This window comes from Cydia splendana, chromosome 11, assembly GCF_910591565.1.
Source record: "Cydia splendana chromosome 11, ilCydSple1.2, whole genome shotgun sequence".
NCBI classification, from domain to species: domain Eukaryota; kingdom Metazoa; phylum Arthropoda; class Insecta; order Lepidoptera; family Tortricidae; genus Cydia; species Cydia splendana.
Genome location: NC_085970.1, coordinates 2,923,176 through 2,947,258, shown reverse-complemented (window position 1 = coordinate 2,947,258; position 24,083 = coordinate 2,923,176). Strand labels below are relative to the sequence as shown.

At 40.4% G+C, this 24,083-nt stretch overlaps 1 protein-coding gene across 1 annotated transcript in view; it reads right to left on the bottom strand.

Annotated features, from left to right (window-relative positions):
• Positions 1–19,434, bottom strand: part of LOC134794707 (leucine-rich repeat-containing protein 24-like) — a 52,000-nt gene extending 32,566 nt beyond the window's left edge. Inside the window, exon 1 of the mRNA XM_063766488.1 lies at positions 19,340–19,434. The gene's annotated coding sequence lies outside the window, so the exon portion shown is untranslated. The remainder of the gene's footprint in view (positions 1–19,339) is intronic.
• Positions 19,435–24,083: the final 4,649 nt, after the last annotated feature.

Genomic DNA, 24,083 nt, shown 5'->3' with positions numbered 1-24,083 from the left:
CTACTACCTAATACAGTTTAACGTGAGTATTTGTTTTTGCCCTCATTAAAACAGTTCAACTTTTCTGATAACACCCATATTTAACATCATTAAGTGCTAAAGCTATGCTTTTAATTGGTGCTATTAATGTTTCATAGATTAGAACTGACGTCATTGTAGTCACGAAACTAGCATAGCTCACGATCGTTTATTTTTTCGAGGTCCTTTCTTCCTCGCGTTATCCCGGTATTTTGCCACGGCTCATGAGAGCCTGTGAACCGCTTTGACAACTAATCCCATGATTTGACGTAGGCACTAGTTTTTACGAAAGCGACTGCCATCTGACCTTCCAACCCAGAGGGGAAACTAGGCCTTATTGGGATTAGTCCGGTTTCCTCACGATGATTTCCTTCACCGAAAAGCGACTGGTAAATGTCCAATGATATTTCGTACATAAGTTCCGAAAACTCATTGGTACGAGCCGGGGTTTGAACCCGCGACCTCCGGATTGAAAGTCGCACGCTCTTACCGCTAGGCCACCACCGCTTGAAACAAGCGGTTTTCGAGGTAACACTATAAATGTTTGTATTAGTACATATACCTTTACGAAAATAAGTCATACCTAATTATGGCGCGATAATAGTGAAAAACTTAGCCAAACTCCCTTTTGTATGTAAGTAATGCATTTTTTGGATAAATGTTGTACATTTGAAATTTGTAATATTTATGAGCCTTGCATCTTTGCATGTTAGGTACAATTTTTTATGCAGAGGGGGGAGGGTACCTTTTCTCTGCAGCTGACTGTACTTACTTTTATAAGAAGTTTGATTAATCGTCTTCACTTACACTTTATTTGAACAGGAGTCAATGTAGGGTATACCGAGGCAAATCGAATTACAGGACGAAACGAATCTCACTAAAAAATCGATATTTAAAATATTTCTAATGACTGGCTTCGCAGGCTAAGAGGAAAAACGTTTTTTCAACACGGATTTTTCATTCTCACCCTATTTGCCCTGTGATCCGATTCTCCTCGGTCTAGCCTAAAATGTAATTATTTTAATATTGTTAACTGTATCTTCACAGCTACATGGTATATGGGCATTACTTTTACATTACAGATCATAAGTAAGTATAGAACCGAATTAACCTATATCAACACAACGAGAGATGAAATCTAACTGAAATAAAGAACATCCTAATCTTATCAGTATTAAGTGAATTAGATATAAAATTTGATAAATTTAGAGACCTCCAAAAAGATGGACCGATGATAGAGCATGGTGATGAGCGCAGCGGGTAGTTAGACTAGCGGTAAAGGGGCTAATGTCCAATCTTTACGGTAACGGCAACCGATCGCCGAATAAGTCCATGACTAAAGGGCTGGGTAATGCATGGTGCGGGTGGTCGCACGGTGATAAGCTGAGCGATTTGTAGCGGAGGATAGTGGGCGAGTGCCAAAGTGTGTCAGTGCCACTATAAACATTTTATTTTCACAGGAATTTGACGTTTATGGAGACAGTCCATTCTATCACTTGTGTGCAGAGATTGTAGAGTTAGCTTGGTCTAACTCTACTCACTCGTGAACGAGTGCTGTTGGAGACTGGTCTGTTTAAGCTAACACGAGCTATTATATTAGTAACTTTATTTTTGAGTTTAGTTACAGTGATACGCCTCATTCGGTTCTCGTATGTTTCGTTTCTCTTAATGAATGTGTTAATTATACAGGATTTTGACTCTTGGAGATCCTATACATCTCTAAGGATAATTTGATAAACTATATAATCTTATAGTTCTGACACTTAGAGACATTTACACCTTTAAATATTATAATTTCTTTTTGTGTTTTTCTATCTGTATTTTTTATATTCTTTATTTATTTTTCATCTCAAGTTAACATCACTACGTTTCTATTTATTATAATATAATGAAATGTTCTATCAATCCATAAATGAAGTATAAATAAAACGCTTTTTAAATATTTACATTAGGAAATGGCAGTTATTAAACAAATTATAAATTCGATACAGAAAAAAAATTCTCCGGTTTCTGCATGTTCGGAACGTTTTATTGTTTGCGGTTCTTAAAGTAAATTCTCATCCTTACGTATAACTTTAGTAAAAAGGTTTTAGGGAAGCATGGGCAAGTAGGTATTATGAAGAATGACAAGTCCGGGTTTGAGGAGTCGTTATTGAGACACTATAATATTTTTTTACTACTCGTCGACTGTAATTTTTGAATTAAGATTTCATATACCAAACTGCAAATGGGTATTTTTAATGTACGGGTCCCAACTCAACTATAATATTCATTTCGATACAGTTTATTCAACTATAATGAAATTGACCAATCACAGCTCGCCGCGGTCAAGAGGACGAAACAAAACCATAGCTCAAATTAATTATTAATTTTAGGTTGTATAGTAGAAACAATTGGTTCATAAGTCAGAAACGCGCATGTGACACCCTTAATATAGCAACATCCATAGACTACGAAAACCACTTAGTGTTGCTTGTTAGTCTCCATAGGCTATGGTGGCCAAAATCGAGAAAATAACTGTCTAAAAATTGAATTTAGCGCGGAGCAAGTACCAGGGCCGCATGAGTTACGAGAAGGTGTCATTGACCAACTAACGCGGTGGCCGGGGCGCGTACCAGTATTATGAAGGTATCGCGGCTGCTCCCGTATCTTAGCTGTATACTTTTGGTTTGGTTTGTTTGTATGATTCTACTAGTTTAAAGTATTATTTTTGTTGATTCGTAGAAAAAGTATTGTATACAATAGTGATATTCAATCTTGTTTTACTTATACTATTGCCTCTGTTCATAGTCATGATCAAAAAAATTAAGGCCTACCGTCAGAGCAGACAAATGCGAGCGGGCGGGTAGCGTACTCGATTGCGCGCGATCACAGTCGCGGCACGGCCCACACTGCCGCCACCGTATTCCCCCGTATATTATGCTAATGTGTGCGTGGCAGCGCGTGCGTACACGGCGCCCGGCGCGCACGCACACATTCAAGCCGGCAGCGGCACATTTCTATGAAGATTCACTACTGTTCTTGTACTGTGCCCAAGCTACCGGTGGTCAGGGCCGCAGAGAGAGGAACCGGCGGACTATCCGCGCCGTGTCCAAGATCACCGCCTTCTGCATCTGACCCTTGATCCAACCACCTAGCGAGAGTCTCTCATGATGTTGGTCGAGACTCTTCGCTATTAGACCGTTCACTGAAACGACTATCGGGACAATGATCGTCAAATCAACATCCCACATGGCGGTTATCTCGTGAGCCAAGTCTAGGTACTTACTGGACTTGTCCTTCTCGGCCTTCACGAGATTCTCATCATGGGGGATGGTGATGTCAACGAGCACATCCCGACGTTGCGATCGATCTATTATCACTATGTCAGGCTTATTGACTACAATAGTCCTGTCAGTGATGATAGATCGATCCCAATAGAGCGTGGCACGACCATTCTCGAGAACAGGCGCAGGTAAGTACTTGTAGTACGGTACTTCGCGGTCCACAAGGCCATATAGAAGAGCAAGTTGCTGGTGAATAATCCTGGCTACGAGATTATGTCTGTGCAAGTACTCGCCGTTAGCAAGATGAGAACACCCGGAAATGATATGCCTGAGTGACTCTCCGGGACGGCGGCATGCCCGACAAATGTCGACCGTACCGTCCTTCAGGATATATTTCCGATAGTTGTTCGTCATCATCACTTCGTCCGCAATTGCACAGGCAAAACCCTCGGTTTCTCCGAAGAGGTCCCCGAATCGTAACCAGTTCACCGACGCGAGCAGGTCCACATCGGGTCCCACACTCGTTGTTAAGGAAATAATTCCTGAGATTGTACACCTCGCGGTTATGGAGATCCTTGGCGTTAAGAAAGCCTCGGCCTCCACACTTCCGTGGGATGTACAGTCTCATAACTGACGAGCGTGGGTATAGCATGCGATGTGCGGTGAGCGGTGACCGGACCCTCCGATCCAGGGCGTCGAGCTCGGTCTGAGTCCACCTTAGTATGCCAAAGGAGTATGTGAGTAGGGGCATTACCCAGGCGTTGAAGGCGCGCACTTTATTGCCTCCTGACAAAAGACTGTTAAGGACTTTTGTGAGCCGACTGAAAAAGCGCTCCTTCACCGACCGTCTAATGCCCTCGTCCTCAATACCCAACGACTGTGACATACCAAGGTATTTATAGGTTTCTGATTCAGAGATAGATCTGAAAGACATTGTCTCAGAGAGTAGTAAATTTGTTGAATTTACAACCCTCCCCCGCTGTACATACATAACCGCACATTTATCGACACCAAACTCCATGTTGATGGCACTACTGAAAACTTCGGTGATTTTCAGTAGTTCCAACAAGTCTTGGCTATTTGGTGCAAATAATTTGAGGTCATCCATGTACAGAAGGTGAGAGATGACTTCACCCTCTCTCCGAAGCCGGCAACCTAGTCCCAAATCCATCAGCAGGGTGCTGAGGGGATTCAAAGCTAGGCAGAACCACAGGGGACGCAGAGTGTCGCCCTGAAAGATTCCTCGCTCAATCCTTATAAAATCCTGCGGGCCAGGGCGGTCATCCCCGCCTCCTGGTTGACGAAGGGCTGTGGTCCACTGCCTCATACACGCGCTTAGGAAGACTCTCAAAGCTGCATCAACTTTATACAACTCTAAGACCCTCCCCAACCATGAATGGGGCACCGAATCATAGGCCTTCTTGTAGTCAATCCAAGCGGCTGAGAGGGCACCCTTGTTCCGCCGGATTTGTTGGCAGATGGTCATGTCTATAAGGAGGAGCTCTTTAGTACCACGGGACCCAACCCTACATCCATTTTGAGCGGAAGCCAGAATATTGTTTGCGACAATGTGCGCGTGATTTTTGCTCTCAAAATGGATGTAAGGAGCTTGTAGAGTGTAGGCAAGCATGTGATGGGTCTGTAGTTCTTAGCTTCCGTGGTACTACCGGACTTATAGAGCAGGAAGGTGACACCAGTTGTTAAGGAAGGTGGGAGAGAACCAAGCTCGAGGGCTTGTTGAAATTGTGCTGCCAAGCAGGAGTGCGAGCATCGGAACCACTTTAGCCAGAAGTTGTGCAATCCATCCGGCCCAGGACTTTTCCAGTTCTGGGCATGCGGATGGCACAACTGACGTCATCGGGGCTGATGGTGACTGCCCCCATAGGTTCGATGGACTCGCACTCACGCTCGACAACAGTCATCCAACTCCCCTCGGTGTGTCCGACAGGCACCGACCAGATGCTACGCCAGAAGTCAGTCATGGCAGTAGCATCCGGCGGCTGCGTGTCGGGCGTATGAAGGTTGGTTTCCTCCCACTTTCGGTACACCTTCCTTTGGTCACTTTGAAAAAGGCGATTCTGCTGGAATCGATCCACACGGTCTCTGTAGCGGCGAATTCGGTTTGCCCATGCATAGACTTTCTGCTTTAGAAAGTCGATGCGCTCTGTGACATTGGCCATGTAGTCGCGGGGCCTGATATCCGTCCCCGCGAACGCCTGGTTCACAAAGCGCATTACTCGGGGGCGATTGTTGCCCCCCCTGAAGCAGATCAGCTTTGCGATGAGAGTCCTAAACGAGCTGATACGTCGCTCGATCCGCGCTTGCCATGCAGGGACACCTCCGACGGTCCTAGGTGCACGTTCAGCGTCCGGGAACTTGACGCGAGCAACACGGCACGCCGCGATGGCTCCGCAGTACATGATCGAGTGCGTATCATCTAAATCTTTACTAGTCCGTAAATGTGGCTCTAGTAAAGCGTTTAGGGCTCCCATTAGCGCTAGATTGCGTCATAGGCAGACGTGGTAATCGGGGCCTAGAGTTGGTTGTGGCGCGATACTGCGTAATCGCCTCTTCTAAAGTCCTCCTCAGTTGCTCATTAGCAGTTGTACTCACATTCTGACTCGCGAAATCCCCCTCGTCGGTACAGAAATCAACCCGTGGCGCCCCCGGTGCCAGGTCGGGTGCGGGCACCGGATCCGGCGACGTGGCGGGCAGATCTCGCACCGAGGTGGAGTCCGCGCGAGCAGAGAGAGCCTCCTGGCGAAGCCGATCAAGTGTCGCGTCATCCAAGCGCTTTAGCCGCTGAATGACGCGCACGTGATCCGATAATCGCTGCTCCGACACGGTGATGGTTGGTTCAAGAGCCTGAAACAGAGGCAGTATTCTCGAACGGTAGGCGGATAGCTGTGTTCCCCCCTCTGTAGTCCCATAATAGGCGCGCATGACATTCTCGTTCATGTCTCGAGTCCATCCCATGCGTCGCACTATACCACCGGTAGCGGGAGCCGTGGGCGGGGCAGGATGTCCCGCAGGCCCCAAGCGTGCCGGCAGCGGTGGCCGTCCTCGTCGCGCAGGTGGTCGTGGCGGCGGCGGCGGCGGCCCGCTCTCGTCACTGGACCCGTCTGTGTCAGGCGCCGTTGCGAACTCGTCGCCTGACGACGATGTGGACGAGGAGGTGGACGAGGCGGGCGGGGGTGGTGGGCGTGCGCTTGTTGTTACCGCTTTAGCTCGACTCCTTGTAATCATCTCTAATTTCGTAGTTTTGCCAGTGGTGTACTCGTATGACAAATGTCAACACGGTAGTAATGCGACTGCGACCCATGGTCGCGGTGTTTATAGTCAAATATACCAATTGTCCGCATTATTGACTAATAACGTGGTTGACACAGAGCAAATTATCAGTATTTTAGGGCAAAAACCACATGTAAAAATATAATTTACGAAGAGAAATGTAAAAGGACGTCTGTCAGTGTCAGCGTTTTTTTTTTTTTTTTTTTAATATTATTATTGGTTTTTTTATGTAATTCGACATTAAGACACCTTATACAACTCTAAGTAATTGTAATACGTTAGTTATGTTAATTTGAACTGGTAGTTGTAGTTAGTTGTATTTTATAATTGTTGATGTATTATTATTATTTTTGCTTGTACGTAAATTCAAGTTGAAGTTTTGAAGTAGGCTAGAAAGCCATTAGGTTTTGGTCCAAATAATATTCAACTAATACGAGTAAATGGAGCACATAAAACAATTGAGGTCACCACACAAGCGCTCACGTACATTTTTTATGGCGGCGCGATGAGTTACTTATTTAAGTTGCACTGCTGCTTTATAAATCGCAAGTCAGACCCCATATGGAGTACTGCTGTCACCTTTGGGCAGGAGCACCTGGATGCCAGCTTGGACCCTTCGACTCAGTCCAAAGGCGCGCTGTACGAATCGTCGATGATCCCAAACTCACAAGCGGTATTGAACCTTTAAGTCTAAGGAGAGACTTTGCCTCCTTGTGTGTGTTCTACCGCTTGTACAATGGGCTGTGCTCTGAGGAATTATTTGACATGATGCCAACGGCCGCTTTCTATCACCGCACCGCTCGCCGTCGGCAGGGTATTCATCCTCACACCCTAGAACCTAAATGGTCGCGTACTGTGCGATTTAAGAGGAATTTCCTCCCGCGGACGCTGCGGCTGTGGAATGAGCTCCCTTCCGAGGTTTTCCCGAGGGTCAAAAGTATGGGGTTCTTCAAAAAAGGAGTGTAAAGGTTTTTAAAAGGTCGGCAACGCGCTTGTAACACCTCTGGAGTTGCAGGCGTCCATAGGCTACGGTGACTGCTTACCATCAGGCGGGCCGTAAGCTTGTTTGCCACCGATGTGGTATAAAAAAAAACCTAAATCGCTTGCTCAGCACAGTAGCTACACCCGCGCGTAAGCCGGGATCAAGGGTCCGGCTGAGTTAGTGCCCCGCTCCGAGATAAATCTCACCATGGACTCTGGGGACTGCATTGTTTTATATCATGGAAAATTTGCTACAAATTAATTAGCTTTGCTTGTTAAAAGTAGTAGTATGGAAGGTTGTTACTTATTTCAGTTGCACCTAAATCGCTTGCTCAGCACAGTAGCTACACCCGCGCGTAAGCCGGGATCACGGGTTCGGCTGAGTTAGTGCCCCGCTCCGAGATAAATCTCACCATGGACTCTGGGGACTGCATTGTTTTATATCATCGAAAATTTGCTACAAATTAATTTGCTTTGCTTGTTAAAAGTAGTAGTATGGAAGGTAGTTACTTATTTCAGTTGCACCTAAATCGCATGCTCAGCACAGTAGCTACACCCGCGCGTAAGCCGGGATCACGGGTTCGGCTGAGTTAGTGCCCCGCTCCGAGATAAATCTCACCATGGACTCTGGGGACTGCATTGTTTTATATCATGGAAAATTTGCTACAAATTAATTTGCTTTGCTTGTTAAAAGTAGTAGTATGGAAGGTTGTTACTTATTTCAGTTGCACCTAAATCGCTTGCTCAGCACAGTAGCTAACCCGCGCGTAAGCCGGGATCACGGGTTCGGGTGAGTTAGTGCCCCGCTCCGAGATAAATCTCACCATGAACTCTGGGGACTGCATTGTTTTATGTCATCGAAAATTTGCTACAAATTAATTTGCTTTGCTTGTTAAAAGTAGTATGGAAGGTTGAGGTGGATGAAGCTGAACAGAGTTGAATATTTATAAAATTTGTTAGGTTAGACAGTCGCGTACTTTCCAAATACCTAGCTGTCCTAGGTAGGTAAATCTCTTGCACAGTGGTCGCACCCGTACGTAAGCAGGGATCACGGGTCCAGCTGAGTTAGTGCCCCGCTCAGAGATAAATCTCACCACGTACTCTGGGGACTCGATTGTTTTATATCATGGAAAATTTGCTAAAAATTAATTTGCTTTGCTTGTTAGACATCGGTTACACGCTAATTCTGGAGTCAGTTCAATCCATCAATTTTAGGTCAGAATGACGAGAGAATTATCGTCTAACACTCGGACTGATGGACTGATGGTCTGAACTGACGAAAATTTAATATTTTAGATAATATTCGTCAGTCCATTTTGAATGACAGAAATCAGTCTCCTACACTGATCGTGTAACCTGTTTGTGTCATTCTCGCGTTAGTCACCATATTAGACAAGACTAAATGACTTTGTTGCGTTCTGTGTCCAAACGGCGACTGTGTCGTAATTTTATCAGTCTGTTGTCAGTCTGGACTGATCGTGTAACCGTGTCCATTTTCCATCATTCTGGCATCAGTCAAAACTCGAGTAAGACTTATGACTGAACGGGAACTAAGCCGCGGGATCACGGGTCCAGCTGAGTTAGTGCCCCGCTCAGAAATAAATCTCACCATGTACTCTGGGGACTCGATTGTTTTTATCATGGAATGTTCTATGCCTGTAAGAAATTTAGAGCAGTGTGGAAAATCGAGATGGAAAGTGGTAAGTGAATATTTTGCTAACTTCACAAGTGTGTTCTTTCTTAACATTTCTCCTTAACTTATTCCTAAAGCTTATTATAGCACACAAGACTACGTGAATGATAAAACAACGTGGGATTAATTGTGATTCGAAATTATTAATTATTTATTAGTTATATTAAATTTGATTAATGATGAGGAAATGGATATTTCAATGTATTTATGTACTTCTGACTAGATATTATTCTAGAAACATTCTAGACTAGTATTTATTACCTATACAATTTTTTATGTTTGACGATATTTTTGTGAAATTCTTAGTAGGTATTTAATTTGATCTGTACAATTATCCAATATTACTCTGGAATAATATTAACATCAATAAATTGCTCTGATAATTAGCTTAAGATAATATATAAATATGTAATTTACCATTCTTTAGTGCTTCTTGCTAGGCCTACATAAATAAAGTATATTTGACTGTTGACTTTTTCATGTGTGTGTTGTGTTAGTCAAAAATCGTGGATTCAAAACTTCGGTTGAGCAGAAAAATGGCTATTTTTTATACCACATCGGTGGCAAACAAGCTTACGGCCCGCCTGATGGTAAGCAGTCACCGTAGCCTATAGACGCCTGCAACTCCAGAGGTGTTACAAGCGCGTTGCCGACCTTTTAAAATAAATAAATAAATAAATAAATAAATAAATAAATAAATATTGGGGAAAACACCCATGACGCAGGAACAAATATCTGTGTTCATCACACAAATAAATGCCCTTACCAGGATTCGAACCCAGGACCATCGGCTTCGCAGGCAGGGTCACTACCCACTAGGCCAGACCGGTCGTAGAAATCTGTACACTCCTTTTTTCTCTCAAATAAAATACAAAAAGTATCTATTTAGCTTGTATGTGAGTACAAAAAAGGCTGTCCGCATTGCGTCCCGTGCCAGGATTCAAATAATACTAATCAACGAGCCGACACGAAACCGCATTTTTCCAGCCTCGCTTAACAAAGGCATGTCATAAGGTCGTTGGTCGTTGCCTTTGCTAATCCCAGAGAGCCATTTGGCTAGGCTTGGGATGCACAGTGTAAAAGTAAAAACAGTAGGTACGGAATGGTTGAATTTATCCGATGTATTCAAAACGCCTAATAGAGGCATTATATGATCGTTACTGCTGGTTATAGTGTCCATTATTTTGGAAACTTAATACAGGACTTATTTAATTTGACATCATTTATTAAAAATAAAATTAACCTTAATTTTTTTGTAATTAACTACCTATGTATTTTCAATGTATTTTTTCTAGCAATCATTATATTTTTATCAACTCAGTCACGAAATTATCGAAAACATTACCCCTCTGATTTACAAGCTTATGGCAGTGCATTCCTCTCCTTTTCTAAACCCATCGCTCGTCGTCAGCGGTGAGCTGTCAGCAGGTAGACCCGCTTCGATAAGTCATTTTCAGCCTCTCTCCAATCAACCGACTACTAAAACAAATTGGTATTGTGTGTTGTTTTCTGGAAATATAATTGGTTGGATTAACTTTTTGGTGTTTTCTTTGCGTCGTTGTCGAAGTGACAATAGTGTTAGTATCACGCTGTACTAACATGCTTAGTAGATGGCCTACAAAAGTTTATTCACTCAATTATATGTTTCACATGGATATTTTTTATTGTACTTGGCATGTATTCGGTTAAGTGATTACTGTTTTTATAATGTTGAATGTGTAATGAATTACCTTTACAAGCTTGCCAACGAAAAATTCAATAGCGTGACGTGATGTTTGTAAATTGTCCGTAATTTACGTCTGGACTTTGTATTTTAGTCTGGCATTTCATGAATAATGCGCTGGTGGCCTAGCGGTAAGAGCGTGCGACTTTCAATCCGGAGGTCGCGGGTTCAAACCCGGGCTCGTACCAATGAGTTCTTCGGAACTTATGTACGAAATATCAGTTTATATTTACCAGTCGCTTTTCGGTGAAGGAAAACATCGTGAGGAAACCGGACTAATCCCAATAAGGCCTAGTTTACCCTCTGGGTTGGAAGGTCAGATGGCAGTCGCTTCCGTAAAAACTAGTGCCTACGTCAATTCTTGGGATTAGTTGTCAAGCGGACCCCAGGCTCCCATGAGCCGCGGCAAAATGCCGGGATAACGCGAGGAAGAAGATTTCATGAATAATGATGACGTTTATCTAGGCATTGTTTACTTAGAACGTTCCTCTTATAAACTAAACTAAATAAAAACACTCCAATGTTCTTTTGATGGACATTTAACATTTAATGTTTCAGAGAAATTTAATATATATGTTAATCTATTGTCATAAAACGTGTTGCAGACTCTTTGGAGGCTTTATTCTTCTTTCTTATTATAAATTCAAAATTGTCTTAAAAAATAAACTGACATTATAGATCTTTAGATTTCATTGATTGGTCGTGTCAAATGCTGTGTTTTTCTAATTCCTTGTAAATACTAAAATATAATTAAATATACTTGCTCAATATCGAAGGTGAAATCGTCTTATCATTTCAACACAGTCCATCGACCATCCCATCCTTTTCAAAACGATTGTACAAATTTTGTATAGGCACACTACGTCTGTTTGTACCTATGTAACAATCCCCACAGATAAAAGAAAATTCACTGATGTTTTTATCATTATCAATAGTACTGCTGATTCCGACTTGAAATGGCAAAAAAACTTATTTCTCAAAAAAGGAAAGGATTTTTCTAAAAGCCCAAATGCGAGCCTAAAACGAACAATTTATCATCAATTTGGCCGACGCGGCTTCGCACAGAATTTATCAAAGTCTACTTCACTTTTGTATTTCGCACCTATATTTTAGTGCTATTTGAAACCTAAAGTAATTTATTTGGTTATTTAGTTAACGACGAAGATTATCGTCTGTCACTTTAAAACACAATTTTAACGCCAGGTGGTCCGACTTTAGGCTAGATTTATTGCTTTCACGAGATTGACTAGATGGGTACCGTTCTTGAAATAAATTTATTATTTTGATATTGTTTCATAAATATTTAATATTCTGACATGCGATTGCCGCCGAAACATTTCGATTCAATAATAAAATGAGAGCATGAATATCAGACTTCCGAGAAACCGACGCGTTAAATTGTTTAAATACTTTACTATTTTCAGTAATTAAATTAATAGTTGCTGGTAAAATTCCAGCAGCGCGTCAAAATTCGTCAGCTATTTATAAGCGTTCAGCTGTGAACAGAAACAATTAATCGTTATAATTCAATTTATGTTTCATTATTAAAATACTATCAGTGGAATTTTAAATGGGATTTTTATAATTGTGCCCTTTATACACAGGCTATATGCCGTTATATTTACCTACGCGCCACCAGCACGTGCATCCGAGGCACACGCCACCGCTTTAAGTCCACTGCCGTGGCTCGGGTTCGACGACGGTGCACGGTGCCGCCCTTCCACACATCGACTGAAACCCCTTTTCTACCCTACCTATGTATTATCTACCCCTTTGCCTATGTATTATGATTGTTATAATTTTTATTACTATATTAAATTATTTACAGGCTGGATATAAGGTGTAAGGTTCCGACGGAAAAAGGTACAAATGAACCCTTATGGTGCGATTCTGTTTTGAATGGGGTCACTTAGGTCAGCTACCAGGTATACGAAGAGCTATTGGACTTTAAAAGACTTATGTTTTTTGATCTCCAAGACGTGCTTTTTAACACTATAATAGGTATTATATGGATGACAATCGGTAGGAAATTTGATAAACTGAGACTCCTTTGGCTCGATTGCTAAGTTTTTTTAATATAATAATAATTTCAGCCTATATACGTCCCACTGCTGGGCACAGGCCTCCTCTCATGCGCGAGAGGGCTTGGGCTATAGTCCCCACGCTAGCCCAATGCGGATTGGGGACTTCACATACACCTTTGAATTTATTCGCAGATGTATGCAGGTTTCCTCACGATGTTTTCCTTCACCGAAAAGCTAGTGGTAAATATCAAATGGTATTTTGTACATAAGTTTCGAAAAACTCATTGTTACGAGCCAGGATTTGAACTCGCGACCTCCGGATTGAAAGTTGGACGTCATATCCACTCGGCCACCACGGCTTTTAAAAATAATTGTTACTAATTTGCTCATTTGCGCAACTCGACTCGTTTATATTGTAGCATTACCTTGGGATACCTCCTTCCTTTTTCTGCGTACTATATTCCAATTCCAGCAATTAGCTTTCCACGTCCGATCATTCTGACTTGCTTATTATGTCTGCGATCACATTACGATACTTCGTGAATTATATCTGAAATTTACAGACGTTAATAAGACTCTCAAAGTCCTTATCAACCCTCGGGATACATGGGAAGACTGGGACTTCTGCCTGGCTTACTTTGGGCTATTATTTCTATGACTTTCCATATGCAATGCGGCCCTAAGCCACCTCAATACATACCTTTAGGTTTTTCCAATTATTTTATGTAATTTTAGGGGAATTTCATTGATTTTAATGCTGTATATTCCGGGATTCTTTCATTGTTTACATTTTGCAAGATGATTGACGTAACCCGTCAATCACTCTTCAACTGTTCGGATTTCACCACTAAAAAGGCTAGTATGTATATTTTCGGCAAAGGTTATTCTAAATTTCGTTACAAATAATAACTGGTACACAACTAATTTTAAATTTCAAATTACGTAATTCTAGTTCTTAAGTTCACCTATAAAAGCGGTACAACCGCCATTCTGACTCGAGTTTATCGCCAGCTCTCTTCTGAGCGTATTCTAAATTAAGGGTCCGTGCGGGGCCAAGTGAGGCCCCGCACCTTCAAGAAACCCTCCTCTTCCTGGCGTAACTTCCTACCATAAATACTACTACTATAAATTACGAACATCGTGCGCCACCTTGTAGTCGATAAGCCTCCCAGATTTGGTGACCCTCGCTGCGCGCCTGTGTGCGCCCTCCTTGACGCCGCGCGCCTGTGCGCGCCCTCCTGACGCCGCGCGCCTGTGCGCGCCCTCCTGACGCCGCGCGCCTGTGCGCGCCCTCCTTGACGCCGCGCGCCTGTGCGCGCCCTCCTGACGCCGCGCGCCTGTGCGCGCCCTCCTTGACGCCGCGCGCCGGTGCGCGCCCTCCTTGACGCCGCGCGCCTGTGCGCGCCCTCCTTTACGCCGCGCGCCTAAGCGCGCCCCCCTTGAAGCCGCGCGTCTAAGCGCGCCCTTCTAGTTATCACGCGCCTGAACGTGTGAACGCGTTTCTCCAGGCGCCGCACCCCGGAGCACCGTGCTACCTACTATGCTACCACTGCTACCCTGTGTTACTGGACTATTTTAAATCTTAGAAGTGCCATATTGACCCACCCACATATACCTGGAAAATAAACGTTACCTACCCCTGAGTCCTTACTTTTAATTACTTCACACCTTCTCCACCCTTCATCCTTCCAGCTGCTCAGTTGCGTGCTCTACCAATTCATTGGCAGAGCACGTAATGCGACAGTTTTGGCGCCCAACGGTATATATCTTCCAGGTCTTGAGCTTTCACAAAATTCTAAATTAAAGACACCATTCGCGTCTATAAATTTTTAATCTTTCGGCATAATTTTCTTAATCTAAATTTTCTTACTCTCCTTTACTCAGTTAGTCAATATGGCACTTACCTTAACATCTAAAAACTAAATAACTTAGGCGAGACTCTCTTTTTATCACTTTTATTTATTTATAACTTGATTTTTTTATAGTTCTTTAACTTTGTTACTAATCATATTTTTCTCCCTACTCTTCAGCCTTCTACTCGGCCCCTTCTCCCCTTTCCCTTCTTCAAGCTCGTTCATCCTTCATCAGTCCTCATTCTCCACGTCTTCATTTCCATCAAGTGTGTGTGTGTGTGCTCATCTTGTAAATAACTCTCCATATTTTTGGGTGGCTTATCAGCCAGGTGCCCCTTTCCTTTTTTTTCTCTTCATCCAGAGCGGTATAATTTTTTACTCTACTGTGGTAGGTCTACCCCTACCACAAACTTAAGTAGGCTCTAAACCTACTCTCTACTCGGCTCTAAACCGACTAGGGTATTTCTTGTATATATGTGAGCGGTTGACTACTCGTTAAATAAGCCATAGGTCATCTTCATCTTATCATCTTTTCCAGTGGAGCGCCCTCCTTGACGCCGCGCGCCTAAGCGCGCCCCCCTTGAAGCCGCGCGTCTGAGCGCGCCCTTCTAGTCACCACCGCGCGCCTAAGCGCGCCCCCCTTGAAGCCGCGCGTCTGAGCGCGCCCTTCTAGTCATCACGCGCCTGAACGTGTGAACGCGTTATCTACCTTAATTAAATAAAAGTTAAAAAAAGTAGAATTTTAAATCATTCGTTACTTAAAATCGTAGGAAGCTCGAGTAGGTAACCACTCCGCAGATCCATTTTTAAAGAAAGAGTATTCCATTAAAAGCCTACTTAATAATTATACGTACAATCGAAAGTAAAAATTGCTTTTTTCAATTCATGTTTTTTAAATCAACTAATTCAATGATTTAATACTTACAATCGATATTTAAATAATGATGTAGGTAGTGCATAAATATTTTCCATCGTATTTTCACTGCTATTTCGACGTGACCTGCTATTTCAGTCAGTCTTGGTACAAAAGGTACTGAGGTTGACTGAAGTAGCCTGACAAATATGAACGTTTCATTACTCCTCAGACATATTTCAAGAAATAATATTCCGTTAAAAACAAAACAATTTAATCATAGGAAACCTTTTTATTAGACGCTTAAAATCAACCAATACAATTGTCCAAATCGTCTTTCTCGCGCCATTCGCAGGATACTTCATTAAAACGGATATCTTACGTTAACTACTTATTAGAACTCTCCAAGTATTGTTTGCCGGGTATCAATCACGGTTCCCATTAAGTGATCTGTCATTGTGATTAATGTAGGCGAAACCGTTTGTGGGCATTGTTTCTGTTAATTTACATCAGACTGTTATTTAGCTATAATTATAGCTAGTTTAGCGTCCATCCAAGTAATGAAGAATGTATTGCCATCTGCATTAAGAGTTGCACGAACCTAGCCGCCGCGCCGCCATACAATCGGGCATGTCCGGTGTCCCGGGAATTTGCCACGGCTCATGGGAGCCTGGGGTCCTCTTGGAAACTAATCCCAGGACAGCGTGGGCACTATTTTTTACGAAAGAGACTGCCATCTGACCTTCCAACCCAGAGGGGTAAACTAGGCCTTATTGGGATTGTCCGGTTTCCTCACGATGTTTTCCTTCACCGAAAAGCGACTGGTAAATATCAAATGATATTCCGTACCTACATAAGTTGTAAAAACCTCATTGGTACGAGCCGGGGTTTGAACCCGCGACCTCCTGAAATTGCAAGACGCACGCTCTGACCGCTAGGCCACCAGCGCTTTTCGAAGTTTAATTTAATTATTGGTATTAGGGTGAATTTAATTTTTTGTTCATAGTTAAGGCTTTGATTGAAACTTACTGTCTTCATTTTAATTGATTCCACTATCTTACTACAATTATCGATATAAATTTATGTACGACTAATACCTGATGATGTTGCTGTAGCAAATGGAGATTTAAACGGAGGTTTCATGTTGGTAAAAAATGGCAACATAATTGAATCAAAAACTGTTGTAGATGACGGCCTCCTATTGATATGTTTATACCTTTTCTATTTTACTTGTCACCTATGTCTTTCTATGAAAATTACACGATATTTGCAAGAGTTCCAAGTTTTATTAGCCAATTCAGCTCACGACTTCTTCGACTGTAAATAGGTTAATCAAACTTCTTACCTGGTTATAATTATGTATAGCTAACGAAATATATGTTCCACGGCAAAAGGTACCTTATGGCGGCTGGCACTTACGTCGCATAGCACCGCAATAATATTGGAGCAGCGTTAATAATAGCGTAAGCGCCAACCGCCATAAGGACCTTTACCCGTGGGACGTCACTATAGTTTGCACCGATTTGACATAAAATACTAGTTAGAGAGATCGGTGTAAATTATATGTCGTAATCCATACAATGTTTATAGAATTGTATTAAATGTTCAAGTATTCAAATGCCAACGGCAAATCGCAATTAACAGCGAACCGTGATTACGTAAGATTTTACAAGTACCTTTTCCGCCTTCGCAAATCTGATATTTCCCTAAATCCCTTTCATGAGTTACAATGTTCACGAAAGGATTTAGAGGATGAACGTTTCTCAAACGATTATGTCTAATATCTCTGAATTAGTTTATCAGGTAGACAAAATAGACGTTTTCATATTCGGAATAAGTACTTCAGATTGTCGGATAATTCCAAAAATATACTCTAAAATGTATTAAGTAATAATTAATTAATTATTATACTCTAATAAACTTCTCAAAAATGCAGAGGTGGTACCTTTTGACTGCAGTTGACTGTACCTAAGATCGTTTCATCATGAATTATTTGCATCCCTAATTATTAAGGGTAGCAACGCGCATGTGCTTAAGTCTGAAAACGTAAATTGGCCACCAATTAGCCTTGTCGCTCTATAACTCAACCCAGGTGTTCAAAATGATCTTGACGCGAGTTTATTGTTAAGAGAATAAGAGCGTGTCAAGGTAATTTTGAACACCTCGGCCGCTTAGCAACTTCTGCTGCTGACTGAACCGAAGTCTGCAAGACAGAGAATGTCTTAAACTCGTACAATTTAAAAACTTATTTATTTTATTTATTTTTAAGCTGTTGCCGGCCTAACTCCAATCTGTGTCTAAATGTTTTGGTGCTTGTAGTTTCTAAGTATTCTGAATTAAATAATCTGATTTAAAAAGGTACTTTCGTATTTTGCGGTAAATCGTAAAGCAGCTTAAGATTAACTCGAATAAATATATAAAAAAAGAATTCTGGTTCCATTATAAACGTAATCTGATTATAAAAGAGTCGGCACGCAATAAATGCTTCATCCCATTTAACGGAGACGCAAACTAATGATTTCCCCAGTATTCCCCAGTAATGAAAACTCATTCACTCCCAATCCTCTGATTCTGCAATCATTCCTCCACCAACCAATTTACGCTGTCATGTCAAACGTCACAAAAACCAAAATCAATCAATAGAAGCTGAACAACTTTAAACTCTATTTACACAAAGGTTTGATACAAATTTGGTTGGTGCAGAAAAGTGCGTGTTCGGAAAACGTTCGCAGAATGACTTATCCCGTAATCCCTTTTAATTGTGTTAATTAAAGACGTGCCGATGTCTGTCATTAAAAATGATGGGTCTTCTTTTAATTTAGGCTAAATGATTGTAATAAATGTTTTAAGTACTTTGGCATACTGTTATATTAATTCAGGTTACGGTCGATAAAAAAAAAACGAAATGTATGAAGCATCATCATGAGATGTATTTAAATTTTATTATCAATTTAATTTATGCCATTAAGTCAAGCCTAATATTATGATATTAACATATTTTTAAGTCCATCGTAATCAGTAATCAGTACTGATAACTGATTACGATTCAGTGTATTTATTGTATATCGTATAATGTTAATCGAAAATTGTATCAATATAAATACACGAGAAAAGTTTTTATTTTTCAGAATAATTTATTTAGGTACTCATAACTCATAATTATACCTACGTGATGTGAAATAGTTGAATTTACTATTTTTTTTCTGTTATAGTAGGTTTGCCTAACCTACATTTGCATATTGCATTTGTAATTATTTTACGCTTGAATTTTAATTTGCATCTACTCGCCATTAGTACATTGATAGACTTTTAAATTCGAAGTTGTATGTGTCAAGTTTTTTTTTTAAGTTTTATTCAAAATAATTTAAACAGGTGGTTTTTTGACATATATGTTTTTTAAATAAAGTAAAAACTAAATTATTTCTCGGAATCGTAATTACCTCAATTATCTAAAACTTTAAATATTAACATAGGTATTGTAAAAAAATAAACAGCCAACAATATTAAATTAGCACACTAATTAGTCTTTTCTTACGATAAACACACTTAAACGTGGAAACAAAAATTTACTACCGAATGAAAACTTGCAAACAAAATCAATCACACCTATACTTAAAAAAATATCAATGAAACTTACTTTCTCAATCCAATGCAAACACAATATCACACACACTGCACTGTCAGTCGCGCGACTAGTCGCAGGACGCACGCGTGCGTCCGAGACGCAGTCTCGCGCCAATCTGAGCTGCTGTAAGGCTGCAGAGGAGTCACGCCTTGGGTTCAGCGGCGCGTGTTACCTGAAGGATATATTTCAGGTTTCTGTTTTCGCCAGTCCCATGTTAAGACACCCGACTCCAATTTTAAGTAAGTAAGTAACACTTTATTGGAAGAGAGGAATACAGGTACATCAGATAGAACATAAACAATTTAGGAGGGATTTAAATCTTCTCGGGCAGAGGTGTAGAGCTAGAGCCGGCGTAGCTTTATTTGACATTTATAAGCGCATTGTGATATACCTAATTGAAAAATAAACTATCTTTATTGTAGCTAACAGTGGTTTAATGGATTACCTATATCTCGTCGGAATAATGGATACTAGAGTACAGTCAGCAGCACAATTATCGGATACAACAACGCGGCACGATTGTCTTTCATCTTTTAATAGTTAAACAAATCGATATTATAACTATATATCTTTCTACAGTTACCAGTTCAACAATACCTATCACATTCTAATTGTTTTACGTATAGGAAAAAACAGGTATGTAACATATATCTTTTTGTATACATTTCAGAGAATAGTACATACTACGAACTGTGTAGAAAGTACTGTAAGTAGCCGTATGTCAGAATTAGATTAAAAGTGACAGTACAAAGTGGCCAAAGCCTCTACCATGACTTGGCAGAGTATTTTTCACTTACTTTCAGTGAATAAACGTGCCGTATGTCACGTTTTACGTTTCTTTACGGTCTAATGTGCCTAACTTCACTCCACTCCAAACGATGCTGTCTTTCTAAGTATACTAAAAAACAGAGCAAGAGTTATATCGGAGTTTTGTACAGCGCCTCTAGGAGTCACCTAAAGAACTAAATATCAAAATTGACACATTTTCTCACGTCTACGCCGTCTATACTCCGAGTCGTAAATAGATTCCAAAAAAAGTAAGATAATGTTGCCACTGCAATAATTTGCTTGTAAAATAGTAAATTTCTTTTTATAAATAAACACGCTAAGATAATTTATTTATTGGTAATTTTACTCCTACGATTTAAAAAAGTACTTATATTTACTTATTTTTACATAAATACAAGACGCGCTAGTAAAAAGTGGCAACACTGTCTTACTTTTTTTGGAATCTAATTATGATTTTCAGTTTACGTAATTTACTTTCTATGCTTCTCGCTCTCGCATATTAGTGCAAGTGAGATGTACAGAAAGTAATGTTACATACACGTGAGTGAATATGTCAATGTCAAAATGAATGGCAAATATAGGCTAGATTTTCCTCGCTGCCGGCGTGGGCCTAACTGTTAACTGTAGATAGGTATTGGAAATACGGGTCGTGTGAGAAACACATGAAAAAGATTAAATGTTTGTAGTAGTAAGTTCTAAATTGTTTAAGTGTGAGCGGGGTAACCACACAACAACTTGGTATGGCGGCCAGGAATTATTTTGCTTGGAATATGCTTACGACGGGCGCGAAGACGAAAGACGTCAGCAAGGAATATTCCAAGCAAACATACGGGATATAGTCTGTGCGGGATATGCTTTTTGAAAACCCGCTTCAAAATATAAGCGATGCAAACTTTATAAAAGACTACCGTCTACACAAAGAGGCATTCACTGACTTATGCGATGTATGTATTGTCCCAAGAAACCGACTTGAAAGGGTCACAAGAGTGTCTCTTCAAGCTAAGGTAAGCATGTTTCATAATACGTATATATGTACTTGATTTGCATTCTGCGATAGGTTATATATAGAACGAATAAAAACAACTTTTGCAGGTTTTATGTGCATTATTATTTTTTGCACATGGTAGCTACCAGAGGGTAACAGGCAAGGCGCACCACTTCTCTCAAGAGGCGGCCAGCGTCTACATTGAAGAAGTGACGAAGGCGCTAAACCACCCCAACGTAATAAATAAATTTATTAACTTCCCGTGCACACGAGAAGATCGGAATGCCATTAAACAAAGGTACAAAATAAGATATAGAACAAAACGAAAGGTTAGCCAGGGTGCAACCACAGGAGCACCGCTTACGTCTGGGGTTAAATGCCCTTTCACCGCCGCTTTTTCTAAGTAAGAACAGTGAAGGGGTTGTCATGTTGGTAGGACCTCAAATATACTGCAACACATTGTTACCATACAACGTTGGCTGTAGACATCTATTTGGCGCTGAATATACATTACTCACTGCATAATGGTTTAAATAAAAGTTATTGAATTATTGCGCAGACAGTGCGCATAAGTGTGCAAAGAGGTGTGTACTACGACATAATTATGTATGGAGAAAACTCTTTGAACTTTATTTCAAGACATTACAGAAATTAGGTTCAGAACATGAATAACTTTATGAGCTACATTCATAGTTTTTTTAGTCATCATCTGTCATCAAATAAAATGATTTACTACATTATTTATTTGTACCAACTCTAATTACTCACTTTAGTCAACCGCGTCATAAGATTGTCTGGTCCTATCTATGAATTTATTATCACTGCGAGTATGAATCACTCTGTCCACAGCGCTTTTGAATTTAGTCCATTCAGTCCCTGAAAATAAAACCTTCCTCATTAAATACATTAACAAACCGCAAGAAAAAAACAATCTCTCCGCTCGCCCCTACCCACAGCCTTACCGTATGATTGCCCTGCCCCTCAATGGCTCGCCCTGACGCGCTCCGTCACTAGGACCTAAGTACGATCAAACGCCATACAATGACTAAAACATTTCACATTTACATACTATACCTTTTCGTCCGATATTGGGGAACCGCTGACGTATGTAGGGCGTTTCAAAGTCAGGACTTGAGAGATTGAAGAGATTGAAGGCTAGACTTTCGCTCTTTCTTTTGGGTTTGTACTCTCGGAAATTGGAATCTCGTACATACAGTTTCAAGGACTATTTGAATGTAGATTGAACCACGAGGATTATTTTGTTTGGTTATAATACAAATCAGTATGTATACAAATAAGTATATATACAAATAAGTAATCACTTATTGTACACAACACAGGTTTACAAAAATAAATTACAGTAATGGAAGTACAAAGGGAACTCTTCCAGCTAACCTTATAGTACCTTAACTTTGTAGTTACTGTAAGTATGTGTTAAAGGTCTAATTTCTGTGAAATACCTTCTTACTGTAATCCTGGCCGACGGCATATGACATGTAAATGTACTTAATTGACGTTGTTGTTGACAGCGCGGCGCGCTCATTCTTTCTTCCGTGTTGTTGACTTTCTATTCTTGTTCTTGTGTCTTGTGCTAATAAACTCTGTTATATATTTTGTTATAAAATGTATGCCTTTAAATTAACCCATACCTACTTTAGTATGTAAAATGCAAGTCGACTGTGCACTTGACGTATTTACATATTAAAATGAAACGATTGGTTTCGATCAATTAAAAAAAATACATAAAAAAGAGTTGATATCGGATATGCAGATTAAATACTGCAGTTGTTTGGGAGTTTATTGAATACTTCTGCAAACAATTAGTTTCTCGATATCAATAGCGGCAATAAATTCAATCAGTGATGTGCCATTAATCATAAGTTAAAATTTAACTCGAAATAATTTGGTGTTTTTTTGGGACAACAAGTATAGTACCTAAAAATATTAGAATTGTTAGTGTAACTGATTTACGGCTCGATTCGGAAAATGAATTAGATTTCTACTAGACTTCAACAAGTTACGATACGTATAATTTAAAGAAATTTGTAAGATAGATATGTCAAATTTGACATTTCCGCGATTCTGATGACTTAGATATCCAAGTCACATCTAGTCGATATCTAATGTAGATCTAGTTGATCTCTAAATCGTCTCAAGATCTTGTGATTATCTCGAAATCCGAATAGGCCTGTTAAACTTTCGCGATTTTTACTCATTATTATTATATTTACTACCACTTCATGGATCGTTAAATACAATGCATTGCCAAATATTTAAAACTGCCCGTAGTAATATGATGCCGGTCGTATTCAAAAACAAATTGAAATTGATCTGAAGCTGTCTTACATGCAGACGACTTGAATGTAAACAGACTTAAGTTTCTGGAGATCGAAGTTGATTGTGTTGTTGGTTTTGTATACCGGAAAAAATAAAGCAAATAGAAATCAATTGTTTTTTCATTTCACATGCTCTGAAAGTGAGTAGTTGTTGTTCTAAAACGTGTGTAGAAAATGTACGTTTTTTTTTTCTTTTTATGCGATAAGTAATTAATTATTTGGTTTTAAATGTAGGTATTTGTTGTACAATTTCCATTCTGATAATTAACTCCCCATTCCATAAATAACGATATTTTTACATGAATTATTAATTGAAAGTACCCTCAAGAAATACTATTGAAGTTTATACTTAGTCGTGTTTTTTTTAATGCACATGTATTTTACTTTCCTCGTATTCGAAATGAAAAGTAGAGTGTTTAACTCGGGTGAAAGGCACCATTTCTGTCAAGATAGTTTGGCGCTCGAATGCAGTGAGTGCCTTTCATCAATTTATTTCCTATAAAAATGTACGTTTCGTGGTTTACTCAATAAAATCACAACTTTTCCTACTGAAGATCTTTAAATTAGAAACCTACAGTCCACAACGCTCCACCTATGAAGGCCAAGGCCTATCTACTATTTTTACGCAACTTTATCCGTGATGTTC